General features: G+C 44.5%; 1 non-coding gene across 1 annotated transcript; it reads right to left on the bottom strand.

The window, feature by feature from the left end:
• Positions 1-356: 356 nt before the first annotated feature.
• Trnat-ugu (transfer RNA threonine (anticodon UGU)) lies at positions 357-430 on the bottom strand. Its single transcript has one exon. It is a non-coding gene; the product is annotated as a tRNA-Thr (tRNA).
• Between the last annotated feature and the right edge of the window lie 6831 nt (positions 431-7261).

Raw genomic sequence — 7261 nt, 5'->3', positions numbered from 1 at the left:
TTGTACAGTCACTGCCTTTAGTATCGTCGAGTTCTTCGTGCAGGTGTTCGTGAAACTGTGTGTAGTTTGTGTGATTCTGACTGACAAGTTAATTTCAATGTTCTCGGCGTACTGGCTCAGCGTTGGTCGGTTGGCGTGGAGTAGCGAGGAAGGACAGGATAGCCATCACTCGTCCGACGGTTGCCGGTTGAGTGGCAACGACCTTGCTTGGCCGTTTGGTCGGTCGTCTGATTAGACGACGTGTATTTGGGACGTCCTCGCTTATGGGTTATCTGTGATCCGTTCTTGTTGTGAAATTACAACTCTTAGCTGCTTACAGGCGTTGACATACGTCAACGGGGACAGATGAAAATGTGTGCCCCGACCGGGACTCGAACCCGGGATCTCCTGCTTACATGGCAGACGCTCTATCCATCTGAGCCACCGAGGACACAGTGCGACTGCAGGGACTTATCTCTGGCACGCCTCCCGCGACACCCGCATTCTCAACGTAATGTCCCGCATTACATTCGTAGTGCCCCCGCCCATTATACTCATTACTCGCGGCGCGCTGCCGATTCCCGTAAGAGTTCGGGCACTTTTTGTGCATCCGCACAGAAGAAGAAGATGGTCAAGTAGCCGGTGAGCCTTAACTATATATATATACTAAGATATACTAGCATATATACCGTTCTTGTTGTTCCACAGTCTCTGCTGTTAGCATCGTTTGAGTTTTGGTGCAAGTGTGGAGTGGAACTGATCTTGATCATTGGTCCGTTGACTGTCGGTCGGTTGGGTTCTCGACGGATCGTCAATGATTGGCGCGACAGCCTGTATCACGTAAGCGAGCGTTAGTGTTTGAATTCCAGGCCGACCCTCTAACATCTGAGCGCCCTTGGGTGTACTGCCCTCTTTTTTTAATTTGTTCTTGTTATTTGTACTTGAATGGCTTCTAGCCGATTTGTTTTAAATTAGTGTTGTTTTGCTCTTAAGGCCTTCAGCCTAGTTTAAAGAACTGTTTCACTTAAGACATCAGCTTTTTAAAGGTTTTAATGTTGTTGAATTTTAAGTGTTGGGTCTTCAGCCGATTTTTGAGTCTGAGTTTTTTCTAAGGCCTTCAGCCTAAATTAAAGAAAGGTTTCACGTAAGGTCTTTGGTATTTAAAAAAATTAATGTTATGCAGCTTTAAGTGTTAGGCTTTCAGCCGATTTGAATTTAACTTGTTACTTCAGCCTAACTAAAGAACTGTTTTAAGATAAGGCTTGCCTTTTAAATTTCTGATTATGCTTGCATTTTAAGTTATTGGCCTTCAGCCGTTTCTAATTAAAGTGGCTTTCAACCGGTAATTGAGTCCCAAGGATTAAAGTTTTGTGTGTGTGTGTGTGTGTGTGTGTGTGTGTGTGTGTGTGTGTGTGTGTGTGTGTGTGTTTCTTTTATTTTTAATTTGGGGTCTTGTAATGTTTGATCAAATAATAAAGTTGTATGTTGGAGTGTAACTGACAGCCCCTTATTTTGGCCCCTTTTCCACAATTTAAGTTTCCTGTCCTGTCCCGCAGATTAGCGAGGCGTGTCAATTATGTTGAGAAATAAACATGCAGACATGAAGAACAAAGATGTAGAAGGTTAAGAACTTTTGTTTTGATTTAAAACGCTTTAAGAGTTTTCACAAAAACATTTTCGAGGCATTACTTTACAGCACGCCCCCGTGTACGATGTCTACAAACAGATCATGCAGCTTCAGTACATTATGGGGCCGGCCGGAGTGGCCGAGCGGTTCCAGGATCTACTCTGTACTCATTAGACTGTTCACTCCATTCAGCAGATCCTGTAACTGTTCTCCACTTCCACTCAGGATAGCAATGTCGCCGGCCGCTATGGCCGAGCGGTTCTAGGCGCTTCAGTCCGGAACCACGCGGCTGCTACGGTTGCAGGTTCGAATCCAGCCTCGGGCATGGATGTGTGTGATGTCCTTAGGTTAGTTAGGTTTAAGTAGTTCTAAGTTCTAGGGAACTGATGATCTCAGACGTTAAGTCCCATAGTGCTCTGAGCCATTTGAACGATTTTTTTTACATTACGGGCCGGCGGTCTATGGGAACGGAGCTGGTGGCCTGTAGGGTACCAGACGGCTTCCATCAGGTGCAGATTAGGCGATTTCGTGGCCATACATAACGCGAGCTCACTATCAGGCTCCCCACAAACCACTGTAGGATTCTTGCCTTTTAACACGGACAGTTATCCTGGTGGAACATCCCTTCCTCATAATGCTTGAAGCGTTGCAGGTATCTGCAATAATGTTCGCTTAGTCGACGTGTGTCATGAGTCTTTAGATTGCTACTACAGGTCCAATAGAACCCAACTGAGTGTCCTCCGTAGCCGTAATACTGCGGCCGCCGGCCTGCAACCTTGGGTCGGTGCGTGTTTCGGACAGCCGTTCGCCTGGGTGATGGTGTATCCGGACGCGATAGCTGAGTTGGTGTTGCAAGAAACGTGATTCATCCATTAATCTAGGTCCCAATCTCGGTGATCCCGTACCAAGTGAATGGTTCAAATGGCTCTGAGCACTATGGGACTTAACATCTGAGGTCATCAGTCCCCTAGACTTAGAACCACTTAAACCTAACTAACCAAAGGACACATCCATTCCCGAGGCAGAATTCGAACCTGTGACCGTAGCAGCAGCGCGGTTCCGGACTGAAGCGCCTAGAACCGCTCGGCCACAACGGCCGGCGTACCAAGTGAAATCGTAACTATGTTCGGCAAAGATCGGAACATGCAGGGGTCGTTTGCTGCAGAACTCTATGCCCAAAAGTGCGCGCAGAACGGTGTGCTCCGAAGCCTTTGTACCAACACTAGCACTGATCTCTTTCGTCAGATATGCCACGGATTGTCTATCCTGCCTTAAAGAGTGGTCAAACCTACGAACTCAACGTTCTGGTATGACTCCTTGACGTTACACAGTTTGCCGCCTCTTCGTGGTTTCACCGTCCAGCGACCACTTTCCACAGATTACCCCGAAAGTAGCATGCGAACAGCCCACTGGCTTCAGCTTGACAAAAATGAAGCACTGGATGTAGCCAGAATTTTGGCTGCAAAACCTTAACAGAAATTTCGCTGACACGAAAAAGTAAAGAGGATAACGTGGGACCTTCCATGCGGTTACCTATTGACCATATCTAAAGTACTATAGCACATGGAAACAGTGGAACAGCATGGCTAGTTTCGCGTCCTGAAGCCTTTCTCTCAAGCTCACAGACGGAGAGAGATATCGTATGCAAGCTACAGAGAAGTGCTGTGAAGTTTCTCTGCCAGAACATCCCCCAGGACGGACAGGACCATATCCTGCATTGAAATAGTCTCATCGGTTTCACCTTATCACGATATGATCGTGATGCTAAACAACCTAATTTCTGGGATGCCAAAGATCATTCCCACAAGCAGCAAAGTTTTGACACAGTAATAAACAAAAATACAAAACGAAAACGAAAAATAATGCAAACGAATACAGAGCCAGAGAGGCTATATAGGCTGTAAATTTTAAGTTGACAAACCAGAATAACTCGCAAAATAAGCTTCACACGCAAAAATGTGTAGAATCCAAAGTTGATTATTTTCGAGGGGGACATCTGCTGGTGCTAAAATTAGCCCGCCACCCAGCGCCTTTGGGGCGGGGCGGGAGGCTACTTTAAAATTTCAAATGGGAACCCCTATATTTTATTGCAGAATCAGATTCTACATAAGAACTACGTAAATTTTGTCTTAAGCATTTGTTCTGGTTCTTAGTAGTTGGCGCTGTAATTCAAGAAAATCCATATTCTCAGTTTTGCGTGGAAAATGGTTACGGGTGAATAAAAAATACTTATTTACTTCGTAAATTTTGATTCGTTAAAACTAAAACTCTCCCTCTCTCCCCATAGGGTGGGGTTTGAGAGAGCGGAATTAGTTTTACAAATGTTGACCCAAATATAAATTTTTCCTGCAGGTTCGGATAAGTTTTGTTTGTTGCGTGGTCATGAGGCCACACAACTTTTAATTATCAAACAAATCATCTGACTAGCTAACTAACTAACCAAATATCCTACTTACTGACGAGTGAACTCGTTAACTAAAAAACGAACCATTTTCCGCGCAAAAATGAGAACATAGATTTTCTTGAATTACAGTGCGAACTACCAAGAATCAAAACAAATGTTTAAGACAAAATGTGAGTAGTTTTTTATGTAGAATCTGATTCTTCAATAAAAAAAATGGGGCTTTGCATTTGAAATTTTAAAGTTGCCTCCCGCCCCACCCCCAGGGGGCTGGGGTGGCGGGCTAATTTTAGCACCAGCAGACGCACAGCACTGCGTCTTCAGGCCACAAGTGGCCCATCGGGACCATCCGACCGCCGTGTGATCCTCAGTTGAGGATGCGGATAGGAGGAGCGTATGGTCAGCACACCACTCTCCCGGTCGTTATGATGGTTTTCTTTGACCGGAGCCGCTACTATTCGGTCGAGTAGCTCTTCAGTTCGCATCACGAGGCTGAGTGCACTCAGAAAAACGGCAACAGCTCATGGCTGCCCGGATGGTCACCCATCCAAGTACCGGCCTCGCCCAACAGCGCCTAACTTCGATGATCTGACGGGAACCAGCACCAGCAGATGACCCCCATCGAAAATAATCACCTTTTTATTCTACTCAGTTTTTCGTGTGAAGCTTATTTTTCGAGTTATTCCGGTCTGTCAACTTAAAATTTACACTCTGTGTAAGCCGCGACCCAGACAGGCAGGAAGAAGTATGTACCTGGAAGTTGGTATTCCAAGCCTTCAACCGAGGGATGGGACGAGCAAAGCAATTAGCTGCAGCATGCCAAGCTATAGACACCACTAGTGGAGTGTGACAAGCTGGTGTCACGCTCGTTTCCCGTACTGTAGTGGGACGCGAAATTGAAGCGTCACCCATCCACCAGTGTCAGCCCAGTTTGCAGGTGAATACAAGTTTAATTTAGTTTTGTTTATGTATTTTTTGTAATATTTGTAATGGTTGTGAATTGTCTAAAGTTTTTGTATTTTTTTATGTTTCATGTACGGAGAGGGCGGCGCAACGAACAGAGACAGCATCTTCGCTGCCGGGACCAGAGAGAAAATTGCTGGCCACTATACGTCGCGGGTCGACAGCCAAAGAGCAACAGAAGATCCTGGAACCGAGTTGTTGCGTCGTGCTTCTAAAAATTGATAAATGAGAATTTGTAATGTTTTGTACAACAATGATATCATAGGAAGTTTAATATTATTGAAAATGTTTAGTTTTGTCTCGTCAAGGCTGAGGTTCACGTCTGTATGTAGGAAGATAATAAACTAGTGGATGCAACTAAAGTTGAAATACGTGTTCTGAGGATTTATTTATGAAGAATTATGTGAATGGATTAATAATATATTTGACAAGATTATTGAATTTTGACAGCGTTCATCGCAACTTTGAATCTCGAAAAGTTTATTCAATGTGGTTCTAATATCGATTAAATCAGATAACGTGTATCAATATAATTTCTGAGGAGAAACAAACGACATCTAAAATTGAAAAAGTTTACGCAAACCAATTGACCCGGGTGACGTAATTCTGTGCATACGACTCAAATGATGTTTTACAGTTTCGTTCAAGAACCATTCTGTGACAATTTAAAAAGAATATAAATAATTTTTAAGTTGGTTGTAACTGACGTAGGTGACGAAGTCTACACATGGTCATATGTCGAAAGAAAATCATTTATAAAGAACTTACGTCGTTACACTACAGTACCCATCATGCTTTCCGTAATTGCTTAATGACATAGTGGCCGGAGCCAACGGCCTTGCCGCAGTGGTAATACCGGTTCCCTCAGATCACCGAAGTTAAGCGCTGTCGGGCTGGGCTAGCACTTGGATGGGTGACCATCCGTTCTGCCGAGCGCTGTTGGCAATTGGGGTGCACTCAGCCCTTGTGAGGCAAACTGAGGAGCTACTTGATTGAGAAGTAGCAGCTCCGGTCTCGTAAACTGACATACGGCCGGGAGAGTGGTGTGCTAAGCACATGCCCCTCCGTATCCGCATCCAGTGACGCCTATGGGCTGAGGATGACACGGCGGCCGGTCCTTACCGTTGGGCCTTCATGGCCTGTTCAGGGGGAGTTTTTAGTTTTAGAGGCCGGGACCTAGAACGCTGAGCTGCGTAAATGGGGCACTCCAGCCAAGGCCTCAATTTCAGCCTTTCTGTTGTCTGAATAACTAAATACCTGAAGCAGCAACTCAGCAACGTCAATTTTCTTCATTCTAACCAATGGCGTGAATCCTCATGTCGTTGTTGTTGTTGTGGTCTTCAGTCCTGAGACTGGTTTGATGCAGCTCTCCATGCTACTCTATCCTGTGCAAGCTTCTTCATCTCCCAGTATCTACTGCAACCTACATCCTTCTGAATCTGCTTAGTGTATTCATCTCTTGGTCTCCCTCTACGATTTTTACCCTCCACACTGCCCTCCAATGCTACATTTGTGATCCCTTGATGCCTCAAAACATGTCCTACCAACCGATCCCTTCTTCTAGTCAAGTTGTGCCACAAACTTCTCTTCTCCCCAACCCTATTCAATACCTCCTCATTAGTTACGTGATCTACCCACCTTATCTTCAGCATTCTTCTGTAGCACCACATTTCGAAAGCTTCTATTCTCTTCTTGTCCAAACTAGTTATCGTCCATGTTTCACTTCCATACATGGCTACACTCCATACAAATACTTTCAGAAACGACTTCCTGACACTTAAATCTATACTCGATGTTAACAAATTTCTCTTCTTGAGAAACGCTTTCCTTGCCATTGCCAGTCTACATTTTATATCCTCTCTACTTCGACCATCATCGGTTATTTTACTCCCTAAATAGCAAAACTCCTTTACTACTTTAAGTGTCTCATTTCCTAATCTATTTCCCTCAGCATAAACCGACTTAATTTGACTACATTCCATTATCCTCGTTTTGCTTTTGTTGATGTTCATCTTATATCCTCCTTTCAAGACACTGTCCATTCCGTTCAACTGCTCTTCCAAGTCCTTTGCCGTCTCTGACAGAATTACAATGCCATCGGCGAACCTCAAAGTTTTTACTTCTTCTCCATGAATTTTAATACCTACTCCAAATTTTTCTTTTGTTTCCTTTACTGCTTGCTCAATATACAGATTGAATAACATCGGGGAGAGGCTACAACCCTGTCTTACTCCTTTCCCAACCACTGCTTCCCTTTCATGCCCCTCGACTCTTATAACTGCCATCTGGTT

This window comes from Schistocerca cancellata, chromosome 6 (assembly GCF_023864275.1).
Source record: "Schistocerca cancellata isolate TAMUIC-IGC-003103 chromosome 6, iqSchCanc2.1, whole genome shotgun sequence".
In the NCBI taxonomy this organism is placed as follows: domain Eukaryota; kingdom Metazoa; phylum Arthropoda; class Insecta; order Orthoptera; family Acrididae; genus Schistocerca; species Schistocerca cancellata.
Note: the sequence above shows the minus strand (reverse complement) of the source record. Positions and strands in the feature narration are given on the sequence as shown.